At 36.4% G+C, this 25,012-nt stretch overlaps 1 protein-coding gene across 11 annotated transcripts in view; it reads left to right on the top strand.

Moving 5' to 3' along the window:
* TAFA5 (TAFA chemokine like family member 5) overlaps positions 1 to 25,012 on the top strand; it is a 406,890-nt gene that overhangs the window by 345,968 nt on the left and 35,910 nt on the right. The window lies entirely within an intron of this gene.

Below are 25,012 nucleotides of genomic sequence, written 5' to 3'. Positions count from 1 at the left end.
AGGTTGAAAGATGGTGTTTACTATGCCTAATTACTGATATATTTTAATGAAGGGTGGTATTTTGCAGACTTCTGAGGTAAATTCTTGTCTTCCATGTGAAGAGAGGTTGTGAACTGAAGGTGAATTTAGTGGTCTAGGAGATGTCTTAAGGAATGGTACTACCTCAGATATAGGGATGGCTGGAGCTGAGAGGTATGCAGGGCTGCTTTGGATGAGGTGGGAACATCCTGCTTTTTTGACATCCTCTAGCTGTTTGACACACAGCTCTGGAGAGGGAAAGATCAGGTACAAGCCAATTATATGAGTTTTTCACTTTGTCTGTAAGACTTGACACACCTGGGGCTTGGACTGGGACATAAATTTTATGATGAGATTCCTTTCTGAGAAATGCAAATATTTAATTGAATTCATAACTAGGCACAGCCTAAGTGTCTGAGCCAAGGACATGAGTAAATGTGCCCAGCTTTACTATCCAGCCAGAGCTGTAGGTGACTATCTATATCTCCAGAACACTGAATTTTCTATCTCCAGTGGCTATGTAGACAGGTTAGGTATCTCCAGTAATCAACTAAATCTCTTCAGGCCGCTTTTTATCCACTGACAATATAAAAACTCACATATGTTTGATGGAGAGAGATCTGTATCCTCTGTTCTGTTCCCTGATGAGTGTCAACTGCTGGGTTTGGACAGATTGTTCTGTCTGTTCTCCATGAGACTTCAAGATTTGCTGCACAGTGGTTTACCTTTTGGGAGAGGAATGAAAAATAGTCTGGTTCAAATGTTTGTGTGGTGATCATGCCATTTACCTGGACAGCAGGATAGGAGATTCCATCCCCTTGGCAGTAGATGCATCCTAGATTAATGGTCTAAGTACTAGAATGATATGCGAAAGATGTATGGCCCTGTTCTCATCATACTTGGCTGAAGTCACTAACTCTACTGAAATTATTACTATTAGAACACACAGAATTGTGTGTTTATATAATAATGCTAGTTAGTAGGTCCCCTAATTACAGAATGAATGCTTTGTCAAATGACTGTGTTTTCATCAATATTCTCTTCATCCTTCTTAATAACTGATACAAAATGTAAGATGACTGGCAGATGTTTAAAATTCTATTAGTAAGTCAAGCCAAGAGTACTTTGGTACCATATTATGCAGATGTTCTGCTCAAGGGAGTGTGAAAATGTCTCCACCTGCATTACTGAAATAGTCATGCTGTTCTGATGGGTTGTCGTCTGAATATTATGAAATCAATATACATACTTAGTAATGCAGAAATCTACTCCTATTCCATCCCCTAGAAGTAATATTTTATTTTTCATTTAGGAAAATCAAAAGAACACCGGGCCAAAACAGTCCCTTACTGCACGTTTTTTTGCCAAGCTTTTATATGTTTCTGATCCAACATATAAAAATCAAATAACTTTAATAAAACTATAGATATGCTGTCTCTTTAATGGTGCACTTGAAGGATATAAAAGGAACTGACAAAATCACGTTCTCTGCAATAGAGACAGTTTAATAAAAGCCAGAAATACAGAGTTTTATAATGTATATATATATTAAATGTGTCAAACTAATGTACTTTAAAATGAAACAAAATATTTTGGACCATCTCCCAAAGTGCTGCAAAGTTGCTGACAAGGCAGTGTATATTTCAGTGTTATTCCTGTTGGAAGATACGTTACTGAGCATATTTGTCAGCTCTTAACAAAATTGTTGAAGTACAGGGAATTTGCATAGACATAACACAATTTTTGAAAGGCAAACAAAAAATAGACACGCGCAAAACATCTGCCATATAAATGTCTGTATTCATACACAGAATTCTGCCATGAAACCAAGCATTGCATAGAAACTTGGCACCATAGCGTAGAAGAGTATTGTAGCTAGGCTATAAAAAATGAAATATCTGCACAGCAGAGTTTATATGACTTTTCAAGGAAATCTTCATTACAATGCTATAAAGCTTACCCAAAATCACATAATTGGAAAGAAAAAAAAAAAACCAAACCAAACATTTGCAGCTACCAGATGTAAAAAATATTTTTTTATATATATGTTATATTACACCCAGACCCTCAGCCTTCTCAGAACCTACAAATGCCTCTCTCTGTGTCCCCTGCCTCCTCTCCCCGCTATGTCCTGTGCTCCTTCCCTGCCTCAAAATCCCAGTGAACCCCTATTTATCATTGTTGGCCTGCTGGCAGTGAGAGCGGGCTCTTTGTGCTGACCATACAGCTGCAGTCACATTAAGAACAACAATAAACATTATTTTTTTTTTGCTCTGCCCTATTCCCAGCCTTTCAAACATTCAGGGCTCAGTATTTCTCAGATCTCTTTCAAATGTAGTTGAAAGTGGTTTTCAGACTCAAAAGTTGAGGAGGGACTGTTAAACCTCTAGATCTTGAACTAAGTGAGGAGTTTTAAATAATAAAGTTGGTGCATTACTCTTGGTGTTTTCAGATTAAATTTTATTGATTTATTTTGCATGTATCATACGTTTCTGAAGTCCAACTTGGTCACAGCTTTGCTGATAAAATGATGCCCTTTTAAGATATGATGGAGCTCCACAAATATTATAAATCATTCCTTTTTTTTTCTTTTTTTTTTTTTTTCATTTTTAACGAGGCCTCCTTCCAGGCACAGCTTCCTCACAAATCATGTACAGGTTGTGAAATTTTTGCTAACATCAACGAGACTGAATGCATACTGTACTGTATTGACTACAGCATCAACCTTGAATTCTTGGTACAAGTTTTAAGTTGTCAGCATGCTGCATTAATAAAATTACATTCAATTCTCCATACGTTAGTTCAAGAATAGCCTCCTAATTCCATATTCAGAGGGAATGTTCTCTAATAAACCTTTCCATAAGTCGAGTTTGCCTTTTCAATAATAGTTTTGTGCCTGCTTACAAATTCAGAGATAGACAATTATTACGTTAGGAATATAGACCTTTGGTTGAAACCACATAATTCTGTGCATGAGGGCATCTTCTGTAGACCTGAAAGGCTCGGGAGTTAGCCAGCCTTTTCTTCTCCCCAGCTGGGTCTGGCCTATGCTGTTGTCCAGCCCTATAAGACTTGACCCTTAGCGTGGTTAATGCTTCCAGGGCAGCGAGCAAGTGAAGCAGAAGTGATCATGGACTTTGTATGACTTTTCCTCAGCAGTGTGGGAGTAGTTTTCAAACGTTTTATGTCAATGAGACAATAATGTAGCAATTACTGAGAATTTTTTTTGTTTTTTCATTGTTCATGAGATCAGGACTGAAACTACTTTCTCTTACCTTATTTGCTGATGGTGATGGTGTTCCCTCTGCATCTTACTAGATGTGGAAGAACAGAATTTATTTGGCTTGGTTCAGTAATTTGCTTTTGCTCAGCACTAAGTATGTGCATTGCATCATATTGCACTGATTTATACTAACTGTAACGTATAACGGAAGAAAAAAACAGGGATTTCACTGCTGGTATGTAATGGTAGCAGTAACTGAATTACAGCAAGGTAATTTGGTAGTCTTTGATATTTGCTTCATTCTATTACTTCTTTATGTTCATTCTATTACATCTTTATGTTCTGGATAATGTTTTCAGGTCCTGGAGTTTGGATTTCTTTTACTTCATAGTATATGTAAAAAGGTTCTGTTATTGATGAAGAATCAACTACTTTAGAAGTTCTTCGCATTTTTCAGTAAACAACATCCGTAAGAATAAAGAAGTTCTATAAATGCAGAAGAGATAATATTGCTCACAAGTTTTTTCCACGTGGGTTATTCTTAAGTGGCCTAATATCAGTGTAGAAAGAAGCTGGTTATATTTCTTAGTTCTCTGATAGTATCTTTGTGTACTATGGAACAATTATTTTTATAAATGAAATTCCACAAGGAGCCAATAAAGAGAAAAAAAATGAAAGAATAAAATAACTGCAGAAAAGATTATTAACCCCCTTAAATAAGGTTAATGTCTGTTTTTGTAGTATAAGTTTCTGTAGAATATTATGGTCCAACTGTGCCTCTTGGCTCCAGGAATCTCCACATAGCCATTATGAAATTAATATAATTGCCATCATGAAACGATATATTTTCTTGCACCTGACCCTAAAGGAGACACCATGGTACAGGTGACAGGAGTAGGAACTGAACTGGGGGTTTGGAAATGAGCAGAAAGTATTAATATATTAATACAAAAAAAGTATTAATTGAACTACATGCCCTCCTAAAAATTTTCTGGAAAAATCTTTGTGAAAGTTTCCTGAAGAATCTTAGATTGCCTTGCTGCTTCCTTAAGGCAATGTCAACCCTGCTGTATCATCTGCCAACTTTCAGACAGGTGTCAGGTGAGATGGCTATTTGCTCACAGACAAACATCTAGTGTTGTTTCAGTTAAGGTCTTGCTGTAGATCCCGCGTGGTGTTTTATCATGAACAGCATCTTAAACATTATTAATCTCATTAACCTTCTTGAGTCCTGTGAAGATAGCACAACTGTGATAAGGGCTAATCAGATAGTTTTCATCTACAGTGTGTGGCTAGTCGCTTAGATCCTTTGAGTTTGAAGCTCATACAGGACAGTGGCCCTGTGACCCCAGTATGAGGAGGCGCTGCTCTTCCAGTGCTCTGCCTCCCCATGAGCCTGAGTGAGCTGAGGTTTTTTTGAGTTGTTTGCAGGAGCAGTTTGATCTTTCTAGGGGAAGTGATTTGTCTTTTACAGTCCTGTGGAAATAATCCCTCACAAATAGGATGAACATGTAAAATGCAGAAAGCACAAGGAATGCATAACCGATATGAGAAATTCAGCAATTATAGATCCTTTCATTAAAAAGGTCTTTTTGCTACTTTCTTTGCTCTGATGAAGCTGTCTTTCTCTTTCCTGTTGGTAGAGAGTGGCCTGCTATTAGCAGTGGATATGGTACTGCTGTTAACATTTTTGGGCATAAATAGTTCGAAGAAATGCAAAATAAAGATAGAGGATCCATCATTACCATCATCTTAGTAAAACTGCTTGTTAAAAAAGGAAGGATTTATCTTACATGTTACCAGTAATACACTGTAATAAAAGCAAATAAGCAAGAGTTTGAAGAGTCTAGGGTTAGGTCTTACATTAATTTATGTGAGAAATGAAACATTTACATTAAAACTAGGGCTTTTATAGTTTAATTTTTGACACTTTGCAAAGACTAGGAGCTGGAGGTCTTAGCAATTTAGCTGCAGATTCCTCCTCATTTTTGGTATAGGGACTTGGTGGGTTTTGGGAGCTTGCAAATACATAACTTTTTGCATTCTGGTTTCCTGAAATACAAAGAGGAATTTCGATAACTCTATGAAGCAGAGAGATGCCTGGGGCAAGGGATGTGGACAAGGTAAAAAAGCAAAGAGGCAAAAAACCTTGTGGGTGATAGATTGCTGCCACAGTAGGTCTATGTAAATAAAAGAACTGCAGATTTAAGAGCCTGTCAACAGTTATTTGCTGTAGGATTTTGCAGAGCAGAATGATCTTTAAAGGCTTAACATTTTGTTGGATGAACCTCTACAGACCTTAAGTGGATCTGAAATTGTGTTTTTTAAAAAAACTTCAGATGGACATACCATAATTTCAAAATAGAACTCTCTTACAGTTAGATAAGTTGTACACTCCACCCTCAGTAGGGGAAGACTACAGGTGCTTTTTCAGCACGAATGAAGACTTCAGTGTTTGATTTGTTCAAAAAATGGACATTGTGTAAAATAATTTGACTGAAACAAAATAGTGCAAGTTGTAGAGTAGAGTAGAGTAGAGTAGAGTAGCGTAGAGTATGATAGGCCAGACCAGACCTGTTATGATCATTAGGCCAACTTCCTGACCAATTCAAGGCTGAACAAAAGTTAAAGCAATTGTCCAAATGCCTCTGAAACACTGACAGGCTTGGGGCATCAAGCACCTCTCTGCCCAGACTAAACCTCCTCTGGTGCAGCACTGAACCATTCCCCCAGATCCTATCATTGGATATCAAGGAGAAGAGATCTGTATTTCCCTGTGATATATTCCTCAAGAAGCTGGAGAGAGTGATGAGGTTGCCCCTCAGCCTCCTTTCTCCAAAGCAGACAAACTCAAAGTCCTCAGCCATTCCTCATAAAACATTCCTTCAAGCCCTTTCACCAGTTTGTTGCCCCTCTCTGGGTGTGTTCAAGGACCTTTGCATCCTTCTTAACTTGTGGGCCCAGAATTGCACACGACATTCAAGGTGAAGCCACACCAATGCTGAATACAGTGGGGATAATAACCTCTTTTGAATGTGCTGTGTTTGATGCTCCCCAGGATGCAGTTCACCCTCTCGGCTGCCGGGACACACTGCTGACTCGTATTGAGCCTGCTGATGACCAGCACTCCCAAATCTCTTTCTGCAGGTGTGCTCTCCAGCTGCTCTTCTCCCAGTTTATTCTTGTAGCTGGTGTTACTCCATTCCAAGTGCCGTATTTGGCATCTGAACTTATTAAATTTCATGCCCCTGACAATCGCCCAGTATTCCAGTCTATCTAGATCTCTCTGGCGGGCTTCTTGCCCCTCAAGAGATTCAACAGCACCTCCCATTTTGGTATCATCAGCAGACTTCCTAATGGTGCATTCAACTCTTGCACCAGACCATTGCTGAGTGTATTGAACAGAACTGGCCCTAGAACTGAGGAACACTGCTGGTCACCAGCCAGATATAGCCCCATACACTACAACCCTTTGAGCTCTGCCTTTCAAGCAGTCCTTCACCCGATGAGCCTGTGGCTGGACAAATTGTCCAAAAGGATGCTGTAAGGTCCGGTATCAAAAGAATTATTGAAATCCAGAAAAACTATATCCACCACCTTCCCTTCATCCACAAGGCAGGTGACCTTATCATAGAAAGATATAAATTAGGCAGGATTTTCCCTTTGGGAACCCATGTTGTTAACTGTGCCTGATGACTGCATTATTCTATAAATGCCCTTCAACAGTACCCAGCAGGATCTTCTCCATATCTTTTCCAGGAACTGAGGTTAGACTATGGTCTGTAGTTCCCTGGGTCTTCCCTCACACCCTTTTTATAAATTGGAATAACATTGGCTAGTTCCCATTCAGTGAAGACCTCCCTGTGTTAGGCCGGACTTTCATTTTTACATTCTGAATGAGCTACAATTGATTATATTTGTTGCACCTTTTTGTAAGCACACTGGCAATAAAATGGTACTTATGTATACTCTAAAAAAAATTACATTTTACCAACAGTTTGCATCCTTCAGAATAAATGTAAATTTTTGGAAGATTTTTATTATTTTATTGTTTAAATAAAAAGAAAAATCGCATGTGAAAAAAAATCCAAACAACAATGTGCATCTGAGGAAACCAGGACTTAATGTGGGTCAGTAATAATTAACAGTGATGGTTTCAAAACCTTCTGTGTGTCGAAATGCATAAATATATGCTTTTTCTGAGCTTTAATATATTGTTCCTTTCTCGAGTTTCCACTGTTCTGTTCCAGTGATGGAAATCAGGAAATGTGAAAAATGCCAAGGGAGGGGATGCTGTAGTCCAGGTTATTTGTCTTAGAGTCTTCTAGAACAATTAATCTGTCTGATGGAGGCAATTTCTTGTTCTAGGTCTGAGTGTAACAGATTACTTGAACTCAACATCATATTTCCATTTTTTCCCTTTTAGTTTTCTATGCTAACATGTTGAAGTGACACTCATAGACCTATCGTTAAATGTGAAATAGAAGAAATACACTGCTTTATTTATTGTACCAAATGAAGAAAAAAAAAAGGCTGTTTTCATCTTCATGGTGTGAAAGATGTTGGAGGATTTTATATCAGTGCAGATGTTAGCAGATTTATGTCATGTAAATTGGATATGTTGATGATATTCCAAAATGTTCTAATCAGTGTTTATTCTGTCATATTTTATTTATATTTGTTTTTCAAAATGTATGCATGTGTGATACAGGAAACTTAAAAATCATAATAAAGCAGGCAAACTGAAATACAGGTTTCTAGTTAACTATAGAGATATGTTTTTTAATTAAAATAGTTGGTAAATATGTATTATGAATACTCAGAGGAGTCCTTCTAATTTGTTTAGCAAAGTAGTATATGAAAATATTTCTTCTGCAATTATAACAGAATTACTTTTCAGCATAAAATGGAGAGTGTGCTTGCTAATGATCCAGGAAAAATGCATTGATGTGCTTGAAAAATATCTGAGAATTAATATTTGCATTTTTTTTATTCAAACTATGGAAACTTTTCAGTATATTTCGGGCTGGAAACGTAAAGTTGTGTAGTTATATTGCAAGGAATATATGGTAATAGCATTAGGTTGCTATCTAGAAGTAAAACACTGCATTTTCCGCTGCTTTCCAGATTGTGGCTGACCATAAAACATTTTGCTGATTTTCTGAGGAGTCAGGCAAAATTTAGATTATAGATAATACACAATATATATAACAATAGATAATAGAGAAGCTTAGGCAGAAGAAAGATAGATTTCTCCCCAGAACACGGGTTTCTCTCTATGTCAGTATCAGTGTACACACATTGATGTCTAATATAAGAACAGAGGGAAGGTTGAGATCAAACTGAGAAATAGGCAGAGAGTGTGCTTTCAGGATTAGGTAAAGGCGGATATTAGATGATGTAAAACTGCTGTCTAGATGTAAGGTGTCTAAATATCACTTTAGGCATAACTTAATTTAGCTTACTATTAATGTAATTGTTGTAATTCCTAGAAAGAGAAATAATTTAATCTGTATTCTGAGTATTACTGTGCAGCTATACCTTTGAATCTCTTCCATAGCCATTGTTATCACTGGAAGCCCAAGGGACACAGAATTCATATACTGAACTTTCTAGTGAGGTGTTTGTGACATCCTAAAATAACTTTTTTTGAAAAAGAAGCATTCACTAAAGACTGCAGGATTGTTCAGCATTCCTGTACTTAGCTCTCACACAGAAGAACAGGGTATATTTTTGGTGACCTTTGAAAGCCCAAAAGACAGAATCTCTTGCTTTTTATTTAATAGGCAAGTATGCTACAAATTACCAAACAGCTTTAATTGTATTCTGTTGTGTGTGAAAGAAATTATTTTCAGTTTGCCTCCTCGCTTATGCTGTTCTGTTGGGGGTGGGGTTGTTTTCTTTCTTTTGTATTTTTCCCTTTCTTTTAATCTGTATCTAGTGCTTCACTTAATTATTTGCTTAAAGATTGTCTAATTAACTGTCATTGGTTTAATCTCTCTTTTTTAATGTACAAATTAATTTACTGAACGCTAATGTATTGAACTTGTTCAGGTCACTGAGCGATAACAGGATTTATGATGCAGCCCCTAGAGATGTGTTTTACATAGTCTGTGTGTTAAAACGTGATTCCACTGAAATCAATGGAAATCTTCCTGTTGACTTCAATGAAGTCAGAACTTCACTCAGCTTGAAGAGCAGCACAATCCACATGGAGTCATGTGGATTTGTCTCTATGAGGCAACTGAAGGTGCAATATTAAAATTAAATATATCAAGAAGGGTGTTTGAGGAGCAAAATTAATGGGGAGATGGATTTGCTGAAACACTAATGCAGTTCCAGAGAAGAGACTAATGCAGGAACTGGCACAACAGGGCAGGCTAGTTAAAGGTCTTACTGCACGTGAGGCTTGTGTTTTTTCTCCTGCAAGTTTGATAGAAAAGTTATAGCAGCTTTGGATCTTTATCTAGCTAACACTGCAGGCACTAGTTTAGCAGATAACTTCTACAGACAGTGACTTTGATAACATTTTAAAGGTAATATTTGTGCAAGGATGAACTGTTCTGGAATAATTTCTCAAGTGAATGAGAAACAAACCATTTTCTCTGAAGATCAGACTATTTGTTTTCACTGTTTTGTTTCAAATTAATGTATTTTTCTAATTGAATAATGAAGAATACTATATTATTTTGAAATTATTTGACTGCCTTTTTTTTTCTTTTTCTTTTTTTTTTTTTTTGCCAGCCTGAACTTCTTTTAAGACAATTTTGGACTTTTTTAATTCAGAGTTTTCATTATGATCATCATTATTCGTAACAGAAATGAAAGGTAAATGCAAATAAATAGTTCTAATAAAGCTATTTGAGTGTTTTCTCACTCAAACAGATTCCCATCCTGTATTATTTACTACTGTAGCACAGCTCCACGGCTGTCTTCTGTGTAACAAACAGGAAATGAAAAATCACACTTCATATTGTGGGAAAGTGGCTTTAACAACACTTGAGACCAAGCATGAAAATATTTTTTAAAACAGACTAATCACATGCAAAGTGCCTGATCTCAATGCTTTCCCTAGAATTCCAGACAATTTTTTTTGATTGTGTCACCTTTTAGGATGTGTTCCAGTACTTGATTCCCTAAGAAATAATAGTACTGTATAGAAATTTTGTTCATGGTTTCTGATCTTAGCAAACTGAGGTTGGTTTTCTTTACCTTGACACATTACTCTATCCTTATGTCCGGACACAGACCCAACACAGTAACAGCCTTGAGTTTTGGTAGGACATACAATTATGTGCAATATTCTTTATTTATTCTTCTGCTTGATAATGTGAACTTTGTTGATAGCCACACTTTCTAGCAAATAAATTATTTTGTCTTGGTTTACCAAGCTGAAATTCGCTTGCTTTCATTTCCAGTTGCCACTGTTGTGTTTGGTACATATTTAATATGCTTTGCTATTCTATTGGCCAACTCACTCTTCTACTGCAAACCAAAATAAGATAAAGCAATTGAACTGAAGTCCTCAAAATTTAAACTGCAATCTTGTGCATCAGTACAAAACTCTGAGCTCTTGTCCTTCACAAATGTAAATTTGAACACTTATTTTCCTTGTAATGCAACTGAATTTTTACAGAAATGATGAAAAGAACTCATCTTCTAATACGCTTTGGATACCTTTCTTTCCGTGTATCAGACTGGAGTTTCACTGGAGATTTTGACTAAGATATCACAATTGCAAAGACAGTGTAAGTGTTTAGAACACAGCATTTTATTACTGCAGAGCACAGATTTTAGGGAATTGATCATTTTTCTTCTCTCCCCCTTGTGGTTCAGCTTTTGGCAGGGCGGCTTGCTGCATACAGAGACTGATTGATCTGTCGCCGCGTGGAAATGGCAGGTACTTGTTAGGCCCCCAGTGGGACTTCAGTCTGCAGCGATTTCTCTTTCGTCATACAATATTGTTAATAGGCTCCATCTTTTGGTATCTCGGACTTTAACCAAGAAACAAAATCGAACCTGTTAAATGTATCCAGCATTCCATGTTTTAATTATGGTGCTTTAGTGCACAATCACAGACACCTGGGATTTAAAAGTGAATGAGTGCTTGCCAAAGGATAGAAGATATTGTTCAAATTATCTGTAGTCCACATACTACCACATTTAAACAAAAATCAAGCCTGAATAGACAAGATACTAACTTCAAAATATTGCCTTCCCAAACAATGAAATTACAATTGATGATGTTTCTTAAAGAAATGTGGACTCATGAATAAAGAGATAGTTCTTGACAAGAAAAAAGATGAATCTTCATTTAAAAGGATTTCTCAAAAGTGTTTGAATCACAGATCTATGCATTAAATAGAGGTTTGTAAAGCTGATTTTTTTCACCTATGGTGTTCGTGAATTAGTCTTATGTTTCCACTGAAACATTCACTGAATTAATTTACCATCTAATATTAGAAGCACTAGTTATTGGTTAGGTTTTCTGTAGATTATTAGTTTGGAAAGGACTACCATGTTCTTAAACAATGCTTGAAAAAGCAGATTTTGGGGAAACTTAGAAAATTTATTTTAAAACATCAAATGGTGAGACTCAGAAGTAATGCTAGGTAAATCTAATAGTCTTCAGTTAGAAGATTTCACTATAGGGCAAACTTGTCTATCATCAGATGTCAGTCATGGGATCTTATTTATCTTTGTCTGCTCAGTGGGAAAATTAATGATAAAAACTATAGGCTATGACTGAGTTACTTCTTCTCCATTAGTGTTTTCCTTTGATTAGATATGTTGGCATCTGAATTGCTCAGATGGTCTATTTTCCTTCAATTATTTTCTCACATGTCCCCTGAAACCCCTCCATATTACCAGACACCTCCTAGAGGACAGTTTTAGCAGAACTGGACATACTGTTCTAAAACTGGTTGTTTCTTGGATAGCAGTGTTCTACTGACTCAGAAGTGAAGTTCTTCCCTTTATATGCACATTAAATAAGTCTCTTACAGGAAGGTATTAGACTTACAGCCCAGTCACAGTCTCACAGCACTTTGAAGAGTTTGACCCAGAATCTAGTATAAGATCCTCTAAGAATGCCTTTCATTCTTTATTCATGTAGATGTAATCTTATTTTTGGCCACACTAATATTCTTTTCAATTTTTTTTTTCTTACTTGCAGCTGTCCTGTAGCCAAAGTCAGACCTGCTCATTTAACTCCTCACATTGTTTGTGCTACTGTTCATTGTACCAGAGATGATGTGAGATGTTCATTGTGTTGCAAGTTACTTTCATTTAGGTTAGAAATCATAGGGCCAAGAAGCGACCTATTTAAAGGAGAAAAGAGTTAAGGCTTCTAAAATCACAGTCAATGAAGGTGTTCCATTTATGTTTGCAATTTGATAGGCAACCAGCTAGCTTGCTTAATATTTCTTTTTTTATTTAAACCATTATTACTTTTTAAAATTCAAGTGGCTTTCACGTAAGCACAGTTTACAAACTGAAGGTTATCAGCATTTTGGTTGAATCAGGGATTCCTTTGCATTCACAGAGAAAATCTAAATACCATGAAATAAAAGTTTGTGTATAATGTATCTTTCTTTATGATCATCTAATTTAACAGTTGACTGGGTAGAAATACAGTTAAGCGGGACTTTCTGTTTATATGACGTTAAAAATTTCATGTCCTCTACTTTTTAGAAACTGATGGGAGAAAATTCTTCCTTTGAAAATTAAAAATCATATTATGACTTTTAGTAACTGAAAATGTAAGATAATAATTATAATTGGAGACTGGCTGCTGGTATTTTCTCCATGAGGCTTTTAGTTCTCATTGGTTTGTATAAAGCTTGACAATACTTCATGTAACAAGTAAGAAGATTCTTTACTAAAATCTTAGGTTCGGGTTTTGGTTGTTTTGGTTTTTTTTTTTCCTAATTTAATGAACAGATTCATAGACATCTACATAAAATTCATAAGATAGTCAAGATTTAGTTTTGCTGTTGGAGTATCTGATGCTTTCAGCATAATATTACAGCTTAACACACATCTTTTCTTTTGTGGAAAGGAGTAGATAAACCCATGGACTATTAGTCTGTAAGAGATATTTTCTGTATTCTTAAAATGTTGCATTAAAGGTAGGGAAAAACCTATGCAAAATCCTTGAGGACTGCTTAGGGAATCTTGACAGTCCTACATCTGTCCATCCTGATGTTATTATAGGAAAATCTATTCCTTTCGATTGCTAACCATGATATGAGAAAGGCAGTCACAAACATAAGTTAACCTACCAAATCAGAAGTTAGACTGTGTGAAATACTGAACTTGTAAAGATACAAGGGGTTGAAAGACTTTATCAATGAGGCTCAGTATTTCAAGGGGATCATTTTCACCACTGCAAAGTGGAAATATTTATTTTAGCCTACTAAAGGTGTTAACCATCAAAGTATGACATTGCAAAGTCTGCCTGTCTGTGTAGCCTTTCAGTTTTATGCCAGTGAAGGACAGAGTCACAAACATTTATTTTTATCCACTTGCGTGCATAGAACTGCTGTATTGAATTTCTACACTTAAGGTCATTCATGAAACTGAAATTCATCACTCTGTTCCTTGACCAAGATATCCAGCATAACAACCACTCTTGACATGTTTAGGTACTGAGTACAATGAACTTCTCCTCTTTTTGCAGGGAGAGTAATATTTAAAATGTTACCACAAATCTATAAATGTGCAGTGCTGAACAGAAACAGGGACGTTCAAAACCATGTAAAAAGGTTAATATTCTTCAGAGAGACAGACATCTAGACCATAGCACACAGCAATGCAAATCCTTCTAAGCCAAATGTGAGGTCTTGTGCTACTGCCCGTGAGAACTGGCCTGAATGAGAGCTAAATAAAAATGAAGTAAATTCCTGGTCCTTACTTCCACTGTTAAAATAAGATGAATTAATCTGGACTCTCTTATAATTTGTGTCTTTTTTAAGGTACCTGATCTCTAGTCTCCAGAGTTGTGCTACTGGTGGTATTTCTGTGTGCCAGCCTGGTGACTCCACAGTGTCTTAAATTCTTAGAACAAAAATTACATTAAAAAGGGAATAAAATGTGAGAACACTTTGCCTGAATTCTCAAAAATGTCTACTCTTAGCTAAAGTTGTTTCTCATTAACTGGCATTTTAAATACAAACCTAGTATTGACCAAGTAAAAGAGGTGTTATTATTGTCATTTAATAACAGATCATTTAAGAAGTAATACACACACTTTTAGCAAATGGAGTAATAACTATTTTTACCTTTCATTTTCAAGTTGTTGTTGTGGCTTTTTGGTAATGTTTTGTATTCTTTGAATTAACAAAGATAATTTTAATTTGGTAATTGCATTATTTATTTAGATAAAAATATACGTTTTGAGCAGGGATTTTAAGTTTTAAGATAGGAAAAAAACACGTAATTGTGATTGATTGAGCTGACATTCACCTATGCTCTAATTTGGGATAACACAAGGATAGAAAACATTGCCACTACATTCCCAAAGACTGTTCACAGTAATTGCACAACATTAGTAACCATTTTCCATAAAACAGGATTCTTACAAATATTTTTAATACATAAAAGATAAATAATTGAAATAAATGAAGACATTTATAACTCTTCATTCACCAGCAGTCTTTTTAAATACAAACACTTTCATTTTATGCTAGACAAGGCAGTGCACATAAAGTGCTTAGCTCAGTAAATAAAGAGGGATGATCTTCTACAGGAAAGTAAATCTTGCTTGAAGGTATAATCAGTACTGTACTGTTAGTGCAAATCCAGCTTAGGTACAACAATATAGGAATTGAGTCAGCTCACTGGTGCCTTCACGCTCAAGACCATTTTCAGCAACAAAAGGCACTGCACTTAATAATTTTAACCTCCTAATCTTTTGAGTCCACCTCAGAAACGACAGATATGTGCCTGTTTTAATAAAATGTGCAAGATGTCAGGCGGTAAGTGTGCTTAATGTACTGCACTGTTTGAAGTGCCGTCAGGACACATCTGTATAGTAGAACGCACATATTCTTTGCAGTACTGAGAATTTATATTGATTTCACCCGAGGCAGCAGGATTTTATTCTGGCAAAATTAGAATGCAAAGCTGCTTGATTTTTGTCCTCTTTGAGCAGAGTGTAATCCAGAATTCTTCGTGGTGTTCATTTTAAAGCTGAAGATCGGTATTAAGTATTTCTTGTCTAATACAGGGAGTGCTTTCACAAAGGAGAAAGAAAAGATGTGATTCTAGTCTCATTTTGAGAAAGTTAATACAGTCACCACTACTGAAATTAATAGAACCCCCAAAAATTTAAAAAGTTTGGGGTTTTGAAGGATCTTTGAAAATTATTAGAGCTCATTTAAAGTTTAATTCCTGATAAAATTGTTGTTTCTATATTACCTACTTGGAGTGTTTGTGGTATAATACACATGTACAGACTACAGGAAGAGCCTTGAGGTGTATTCTTCTTATTGCAAACAGGCATCACCATTAAAAGATCAAGATTTACCAACTTTTAAGTGCATTAGCATACCATAATTACTTTTCTATTCTAGACATAGAATTGGGTTATAGCTCTTGGCAAATTCAGATTATTTTTAATAGTGCCTGCTTTATGTAACAGGCTTTCAATTCTGTGCACTACTAGAAAAGATGCTGATATCAACCCAGGTATAAAAGAGCATTTTGAAGTACCACCTGCAATAAGATAGTGGTGAATAATAAGGAGATATGCTTCAGGAATCACTTTACTGTCTTTGCTATAATTTATACAGGAAGAGCTGAGGGCTGGCACCTGTTTTTTAGCTCACTTCTGTGCACTGCAAGCTTAGTATTGGTGTTTGCCCAAAGCTATTTTTGCTGTTTTTAAGACTCAGTCAATAACATACCTTCTAAACTAAAGAAAATTATTTGGTGGCTGCATTTACTTACTTAGGTCTCCAAATGTCGAAATCATGGTTTTTGTATGCAAGATGGAAAAAAAAATAAATTCCTACATTTCTCCTGATGACATATATTATTTTTTTAAATCTAACTACATACCATTAATAACGCTTTGTAACATCACAATTTGACTCATGAAGAAGAGAAGCTTTGCTGTTAGATAATCAACTACACTTCTTATTTTAAAATGCCTAGAATTATATCTTGGTGTGCTTTATCAGTATTCACCCAGAAATTCCAGCAGTATCTTCTCTTGGGTACAAACTGATGCAAATTATTACCAAGAAATCTATTCTGGTTTCAATGAATTTTTGCTTTTGAACTCGTTCTTCCTGAACAGAGCAGACTTAAGAGGTTAGAGGGTGCTATATCTTTCCAGTATTTTTTATTTGGAAAATGATTTTTGAGAATATTATCTAATGAGTGTTTGGTCATAGAATTCCAAGGATAATTTTTTCTGGTAAGACAGGTGAGCCGTGCAGTTATCTATATGCAGTGTAAGGCTACATACTGATTTTGGTCTTCATTCTGCTTTGTGAACTGTAAACTGAATAAACCTCATTTGGAAGATGTTTCTTATTTCTTGAAATTATACTACATCAGTATTGATGCTTAAAAAAACCCCCTGTTTATACTGAACCCAAGCCAGACCCAAACACTCTTGTTATGGGAAAGCAGAGTAGTAGAGAGTAGTAGATGAACATTTTAAATTAACAGGGCCATTAACTTACAGTATAATTCCAGTTCCATGTATTCCTAGACCTCAACATCAGAATTTCTGTACTTGGTCTTTAGCTTACTAGAGTCATGAAGAAGGCTCCTCAAGAGCTGGTATATCAGGAGAGACTGATAGTATGATTTGGAAAGCTCCTTGAGCTGCTGTTTAATGTGACAGTTTCTTTCTAAACATTCTAGAGTTTGTTTTCAAATGTGAATCAGGAAGAACTGCAATTCTGAAATCAGCATGGTTAAATTGCCTAATTAAATATGATAAGAGGTTTTAGCTTTCAATTGTTGACTAGACTCCCATAGAGTGATAAAGAGTTTAATTGCACATTAGGTAACTTATGGATGAAAAAGACAGACACGGAATGGGACTCATCAAAGTGTAGTCATCAAGAATCCTATTTAGATTCTATGGAGAGAAGCAAAACCTAGCAGGGAGTGAATTCTCTCATCCTTAAGGTATCTAGTGTAGATGGGTAAACTAATAGTTTTCTACTAGGTTTTGGCTATAAAGACAGTATGGGTGTGACTATCTGAGGATAGAAATGTAATATAGGTAAGGTGAAGTCTAACTTTAGTGAAAACATAATGGAATATATAATTTAGAAGGCAATCATATGCCTTAAAAAAATCTTTGATTAAAAAAAGGAATATATATGCAGTGCAACACATGTATATTTAGTCTACAATGCACAGTCTGCAGAGGCAAATAGGACATGGGATAAATATGACATCTTTGAATGAAGTAGCTTGATGGAAAAGGAGAACATGTCCCAGAATTGACAGCCTTGGTAAAGAATGGCATGACTGTTGTGTAGTTCCTGCACTTTTTAAATTTCTTAGGAAGAAATCTGATAAAAAGATGTCTGAAGGGAGGTTTGTTTTTTGTTTTTTTTTTTAAATTAGATCAATATCCAGGTCTTAGAAAGTTTAACTGCATTTCACTGTCTTTGATGATTCTTATGCTGATGAGCACAAGGGTGAGATAACTGATCCCACTTTGTGAATAATCAGAGATAAAATGTCAATAACTTTAAAGAAAAAAAGAACCCTCCTGCAGCTACTCACTTATGACATATTTTCAAATCAAGTGAAACGTTTAATTGACTTGATTAAAACAGGACATGATTCTTTGGCCCTCACTAAGAATAAACTGTGCTGATGGCAAAACAGGATTTCTGTTTTTCTGGTAGAGTAACAAAGAGGAATTTGGTGAAGCCTTAACAGTAGCAATGCCACGAGAAAAATACTGTTAATGCATTTAGCCTTTCCTATGTATCATTATGTTGTTATTTCTTATGGATTTAAATAAACCAAATCACAGTCTGATTTAAACTGAGGGCACTGCGGGAATAGAACACTAATGCAGAATAAAGCTGTTGGATGCAGAAAATAAATACTGAAAAGCCAGAACTTTTTTTTTTTCCCCTCTCTCTGAGGTGATGATCTCAAATACACTTTCCAAGAAAAACAGCTAAAATCAGTTCATACAGAAATGTGAATTTTACACTGGAGTTACGTATTAAGGGGCAAACTGATGGAAACCTACATTAGAATTATGTAGATATAATTAAACTTTATGATTATGGCTGAAATTATTTAGAAGTCTAGAAATAAAAGTTAATAAAAACTTCCTGCTCACGTTCTTACAATCTTTGCATTTTTTCAGTGACAGCCTTGGTTTAGAGAAGGAAAATTCACAGCAGAGAAATGGTTCTGAGATAGACTACTGAAGAAAAGCTGTGTTAATCAAGGAGGAAAGACAGCCCTTATAAAAAGCTATAGTTTCCCTGATACAAGTAAAAGTTGTTTTGTTATTGATGCTTCAATATCTAGCCCAAACAAAGAGAAAGGATTGTTGGAAAAAAGAGTTGCTCTTCTAAAGTAACAACAGAATCTACTGCCCATGTCATTGTGCCTGCTCTGGGTGTAGTTGATAGACAGGCAGCCTCAGGGTGCAACTGGCAGTCATGCCCCAGTATACTTACTAATCAGAAGTAAAAGTGTCAACCCTGATCTGACTCTGGACTGGTCCTACTGATGTGTTGTGGTAAAATTGTAAAATGTAATGTCCTATACTCTTTCATCAAAGAAACGTAGCTATAGTAGATGTCAACAGCCTTTCTTTGTGGCACCAAATTATGTCACTGTGATTTAAAAAATAAAAAGGAAACAAGTCATGTAAAAATGTACTTCACTGATCAGTGCTGTTCAGGTGGAAACAATGGCAGGCAAGTGCTTACGTGGATCGCTCGAGGTTAGATTCCTAAGGAAAACAGTGCACAGTGCACACATATGAAGGAAGTAAGAATGTACTTTCAGAGAAAGTCATTTACTGAGAATGTTAACGGTAATTTTTAGAAATGAAGTGTCTCAAAATGAAAGAGGAAGTTGAGGGGCTTTTGGAAACATCTGTACAAACTAAGTCTTATGTGCCTAAACTCTTTAAGTTGGAATGCAAACCAGGTATTTTGGGTTTGGTTTGGTTTTGGGGTTTGGAGGGTTTGGGGCTAGGTTATTTTGTTTTGTTTTCTTTCTTTTTTTTTTTTTTTTAATATGAGGATAGTTTAGCAGGAATATCCAGTCAGACCCACAAATACTATCTTTTTCTCCTAGTTAGAGTTGGTGGGTTTGATTTTTGTTTTCTTTTGAGATTTATATTTTTAAGTGTAAAGTCTCTTTTTTTTAAGTTACTTTCAAAAAAAAATCTTTAAGGCCTCATACAAATTGTGTAATAAGCTGTGACACTGTCTGATTCGTCCTTCAATAATACTCTACCAAGGACAGTAAAAATATTAAAACAAATATTCAGCCCTTCTGCATCACTGCAATAATTAAGCCAAGTAAAATGATTCCTAAGGATGCCTTACTTATGCCACGGGCCAGTTTGGTTCCCACCAGCCTTTAAATTTTAAGATGAGAATATGACATAAAGGTGGAGGAGAGCATGCATGACTTACAATGACTGGTCTATCTCAACAGCCTTCTTTTGGCATTATATAGTGTATATTGCACAAGCTGACTGCTTTTCAAAAGGAGTGACACCTCTGGAGAGGGCATGCCAGAGGCAGAACTCTGTCCTTTTTTGAAAGGGTTATGGAAGGCCACTGGCTGAGTAGATCAAAAAATGAAGGAGAATTTCAGAACTTGGCCTAATGCAACAGCCTGTGTTACAACTACTGTTATGGCAAAGTTTTTGGGAACAAGAGCTTCAGGAAGAGTCTAACGTAATAGGATTCCATCAGAAAATCCTACCTTGAAACAGAACTTCTTATCATGAGTAGTGGAGGATTTCTCACTTTAGAGATATTTATTTACAGGAGCTATTGGGAGCAAGAAGAATTGATTCTTCTTTTTTTCTTTTGCATATAAATTTCCACTTAGTCCAGCTGATCCTTTAACCAACACATTTATTTCTTTATTCTTCAGTTTTTTGAAAAGACCCCACATGTCATAAAGATTTGTAACAGAATCCTTACTTCAATTACAAGTGAGTTTCTTGTTATGAATTTAATGTAAAATCTATCATTCGACTTTAAATTGCCAATGGCAAAAACAACATTGCTCAATGTCCATATATACCATAATGTCAATAACAGTATAACTTTTTGAAACAGTGGATAACCTAACTAAAGACTAAAATAAGACAGCAAATAAAGAAAAAAGTTGTCTCCTTGAGGAGCATCTGCATTTTAGACACTGTGGATCAAAGAAGAGCTAAGCACTATCACAACCATATTTAGTAAAGAGTTAGTGTCCACATTCTCTTGAGATGAGAAAGCATAAGGCATTAAGAGTGAATTTTTGTGAAGCAAGCAAACATGTTCAGCATAAAGAAAATATCGAATACTGTCCAGTCTGTGATTGGCCACTCATGGGGAGAGAGAAGTATCCCCTTCTCTCAGGCATTGCTTAGTGGAATAGAGGGATGGATTGCCCTTAAAGCAGTTTCACTCTTCTAGTTGATTGTAGAGATGACATGAGGACCGGTTTAATTGACTCCTTCAAAGCTATAATGAGTTGAAGCATTAATCTTGTGAAGTTCAACAAATGAAAATACAGGGGTTTGCGTCAAAGGAAGAATATCTCCATACACCAGTACAGGCTAGAGGCAGGCTTACTGGAAAACAGCTTTAGAATAAGGCCCATGAGCCTTGATGGACAGTAGGTTGTGCATGAGCCAACAGAGCTCCCTTGCAGCAAAGATCAACAGCCTCCTGGGCTGCATTAGGCAGAGTGTCGCCAGCAGGTAAAAGGTAGGTGCCTTCCTCTCTGCTAAGCACTGGTAGGATACACCAGGAGAACTGTGTCTAGTCCTGATCTGCCCAGTATGGGAGGGACATGGACATACTAAGGCAAGTCCAGCAAAGTACTGCAAAGTTTGTTAAGGGCTTGGAGCATCTGTTTAATGAGGAGAGGCTGAAAGAACTTGGAGATATCTGGAGCCTGTAGAGCTTGGATCTAGAGATGAGAAAGCTCAGGTGGATCTTATACATGCTTGTAAGTACTTGATAGGAGGACTATAAAGAAGAGGGAGTCAGACTGTCCTCCGTGGTGTCCAGTTAAAGACAATTGGCACAAATGGAAATCTAGGAAATACAGAGAATTTCACTTATACATAAGAAAGCAATTTGTTACTTTGAGGATGGTCAAACACAGTGGGGCTGTGAGTTTCCATCCCTCGAAATATTTTCAACCCAACTGTACACAGCCCTGGGCAATCTGCTTTAGCTGACCCTGTACTATGCAGAAGTGTTGGATTAAAGGATTTCCAGGTGTCAACACCAACCTCAACCACTCTGCAGTCCTGAGATTCTCTGATTCCGTAATAAAGTCTATGAAAAGGGGGAGGAGGGCGAGCATAAGGGTACATTTTTTAACTGGTTTTAAATGGGATGTTTGCGTTTGTGCTAATTCATCTAAGCACAGACTTCAAAGGTGCAGACATACACATCCGAGATATCCATCCTAGCCTCTACCTGTAATTTACACAAAGAATTGAGTGCTTAGAAATGTGCTGACCTGTCTCAGATGCTTATCTGAAAATCAGATGGGTTGCTCCCTGGAGGTGATTTGGGTTTTATTATTTTTGCTCTAGTGAGTGCAATACAAGCTCGGTGCCCAGGTTGTTCCAAGGTATTTGAAAGTCAGATGTCAAGAAAACTGTATTGCATCAAGGAAAACATTCAGATCTTCACTGTATTTTATTAACCATCATATAGCTACTGTAATACCTTTTTTATGCTAAGAAATATATGAGATACTCCCTATTCCATTTTGCAGAGTATTAAAATAACCGAAACAGCTAAAAACCCCAACTTGGAGCAACTGAAAGACATTGTTACTTTAATGGTTAAAACACATGGACTGTTGATCTGAACATTGTTCCATGAAGATTATATGAAGTCATAATGCGCATCCTCTTAATTTAATCAGACAATAAAGGCTAGAGTCACTGTGATCTTACCCTAAAACATGGAGGTGTATTCATCATGCAGATCCAAACATCAATATCTATGTGCAAATCCAGAGTCCTGATGTACGAACATGGTAACTGCATGCACTGCGTTACACTAGAGGGGACAAGAGACAAAGAGAAGCCGTGCAACAGTGGTATTCCTTCAAGGAACACTCTCTGATTCTACTGTCACATACTGAAGACTTTTCAGAGGGTGCCAGACGTCTGGAGAGGGGATGCTGGAGGAGGAGCTCAGCCACAGTTTGAAATGGTTCAGAGCTTGTTTATCACTGCTTAGCTCAATTCTGCTAACCTCAACTGCCCTCCCCAGCATTCCCATGGGTCTCACCTGCAAGAGTAGTGTTCTTCTGTCATCTGCACATCCACATGTGGCCAGCCACAGCCTGGAGAGTATTTGATGTTTTCTTTATGCTGAACATACCTGATTAAATGAATTTTCAGTATAATCCTGATGAATTCAATACCACTTGGGTTTAGCCCATTCTAACTTGTAGTCGTCAGTGGAGACGTGACATCTAAAAACAGCTAAACAATAGCCACTGGTTTTGGAGGGTTCAGTTATCATGTTCGTTTTATTGTCTGTTGCTAAACAGCAAATAGAGGGAACTAAATTTAACTAGTCACATACAGCAGCAGTGTTGTGCTGACATCAATGTTGAAATGCAAACAGAGGAAGTAGGAAAGTAATCTTAATGTTGAGCATCATTAGAAATGAAAACATATATAAAAAAAAAGCACAACATGTTTTCGAGATGGAAAATAACATATCTTTAAAGCATCCAGCAGGCAATTGTAAGCAAAAGAGAGAGAAACCCTATGAAAATGTAATTGACAGATTTATTAAAAAGTTGTGCTGTGTTCTAGCGAGAATAAATCAAGTAACTTAGAAAGATATGCAACTAGTACATAATTTTTGTTGTAGTTTGTTCCTGCTTTCAATTACAATGAAGCCAGTGCCCTTATTTTAGTGTAACAACCCTAAGACAGCAAACTTGGACCAACAGCGAGGTCTCTGTTTCTCAGCTATAATTTTAGTTACATTTTAGTCTTCCGTAGATCGGTTTCTTTACATTATCACCATAGAATTTCAGGTTAACCATGATGCAAGTCTATGTGTGTATGTGCACATATAGGCCAGCTTATGTGTATAAAGCTGATAAGTATGTCATATATATCATGAAACTGTGGGGTTTTATTTGAGGGGAGTTATTTTTTGTTTTAATGTGTGCCAGGAGCAGATTGGTGGGGAAAAGAGAATGAGGGGTGTGGAACGATGGAAGGTATTTCCTTCAAAACTTCACACTGCAGCAGTTTCTGTTACTCACCTGACCTGCCTATACAGAAGTCACTCTAGCTGTATTATTTATATGATTATTAAAGTGAATAAGGAAAGAGTAAAGGAAACAGCATCATTTTATCACATATTTTTAATGTAGTCTCTCGGCCAAAATCCTGAACTTAATTTAAAAAAAAAGCAGTAAAAGATGTGTTATTACAAATTTCATCCTGTTAAAAAAAATAAATAAAAAGTGCATTATAAGCAATTGTCGGAAATGTCATTCCCCTCCCCCTGCTCCTCCTTCTTGGGTAAGACCTATTTTTGAGCTGTTCTCATTCAGAGAATGAGTTGCTACTTTTGGCTGTGTTCCCAGAGTACTGCATACTTGGTGGTGTGTGAGACATTGCCTCTTGGGGAAAGGGGAGGAGGGGGACTGAATCACGGCATTTAATTCTTAATGATTGTTCTGCATGGTCAAGAGGACACAGAGCAGGCAATGCTCTTTATTCATTACTTACTGTTATAGCTATTGGCAGCCAGCCCTTTTAATTTAGTTATAAATATTCAATGCCTTTAATCTTTTACTTAAAAGCCAGTCCAAACTAAGTACTAGCCAATGACCATCTGCTAAACAGAAATATTGGTGGATAGATATGATTTAAGGCAGTGCTACTAAAAGCCTATCAGTGTGAGTTCTGAGTAAGAGTCACTTGGTATTCTCTTGACAAATCTTATTTCTTTGTCAGAATAGTTGCTTTTCTGACAAAATTTCTGACAACTACTAGTGTGTGGAAAAATTCATGGGTGTTGCTAATAGATGAGCTTCTTAAATTATCCTATACATCTCCCTCTTGATATAAGACAGTCTTCCAAAGTACATTTTCTATTACTAAATCAAACTTGATTTCACTATCTCGTGGAGAGGGATTCCCACATTTCAGAAGTTACTTAATGACTAGAAAAGTGTCACTGACTGGGAAGTTTCTCTTTATATTTCTTGTCTTTGTTTTCACACTCTGGTTTCTAATTACATCCCAGAGCACGGTATAGTATAAATCCCTTCTTTTCTTGCAGTCTTACTACTGCAAGCTGATACTATTCCTCCTTTTCATGCCTTATCCGTAGTAGTTAGAGCACTGAGTTCTTTGGAATATTTATGTGAATTAAGAAGTAAAGATCTAAGCATTTATTCCTAATCTCTTTTGTACTTTGAAGAACTTCTTACATTTTGCCAATTCATCTCTAATAATGCAGTTCCTTTATTTGAACACAGTATCTCAAATAAAGTAGCTTCATAAGGTGAGATAATAAACCTCTTTCTCTC

Source organism: Cuculus canorus, chromosome 1, assembly GCF_017976375.1.
Source record: "Cuculus canorus isolate bCucCan1 chromosome 1, bCucCan1.pri, whole genome shotgun sequence".
In the NCBI taxonomy this organism is placed as follows: domain Eukaryota; kingdom Metazoa; phylum Chordata; class Aves; order Cuculiformes; family Cuculidae; genus Cuculus; species Cuculus canorus.
This window is presented reverse-complemented; position numbering and strand designations above follow the sequence as displayed.